The sequence below is a fragment of the Arachis duranensis genome, chromosome 10 (assembly GCF_000817695.3).
Source record: "Arachis duranensis cultivar V14167 chromosome 10, aradu.V14167.gnm2.J7QH, whole genome shotgun sequence".
Taxonomy (NCBI): Eukaryota; Viridiplantae; Streptophyta; class Magnoliopsida; order Fabales; family Fabaceae; genus Arachis; species Arachis duranensis.
In genome coordinates this window covers 55,922,379-55,923,167 of record NC_029781.3, presented here as the reverse complement: position 1 = coordinate 55,923,167, position 789 = coordinate 55,922,379, and positions in this window count along the sequence as shown.

The window sequence follows — 789 nt, the reverse complement described above, 5'->3', positions numbered from 1 at the left end:
TTTATAGCTTAATTGGAGATAAAATCAAAATAGAGATACTAATTACTACTACTCCTATATAACTTCTAAGGTAAATTTCTATAAAAATACTATCACAGAGTTAAAGCTTAAAATTAGAACTTAACAACCTGTATTTTGGGAAGTGGATGTTCTTCTAGTCTGTGGGGTGCTTGGTCCTTCAAGGAATAGCTTCTGACGCTTTAGTTCCTTCAGTTCACATCCTTGCTCTTCTTGTTCCCTTAGGTGCCATGATCTTAATGAGTTTTAGCTCAGTAATCATGGCAAATCACACCAAACTTAGAGGTTTGCTTGTCCTCAAGCAAAAGAAAGAAAAGGAGAGGAATAGAGGGAGAGGCAATTTCGAAATCCAGAAGATATGATGAGTTAAAATATTTCGAAATCCAAAAGATATGATGAGTTGAAAAAGATTTGGATTGGAAAAAGATTTGTGTTTATGAATTAAGATACATTTGACATTTTTGAAAAAGGGATTTTAGAAGTTAGTGTTTTTAGAAATTAGGATTAAAATTTTTGGAATTGAAGGATGATATTTTAAAACATGTTTATGCAAGAAATTATGAATTGAAACATAAAAATTAGAAAATTTGTGAAGAAAAATGAATTTTACCTCCCCTCCACCATCCTGGCGTTAAACGCCCAAATGCTGCATGTTTTGGGTGTTTAACGCCCGCTGCTTCTCCTGGGAGTTCAACGCCCAGCAGTTGCTTCTTTCTGGCGTTGAACGCCAGGAAGTCCTTTGTCACTGGGCGTTTTTCTGAACGCCCAGGA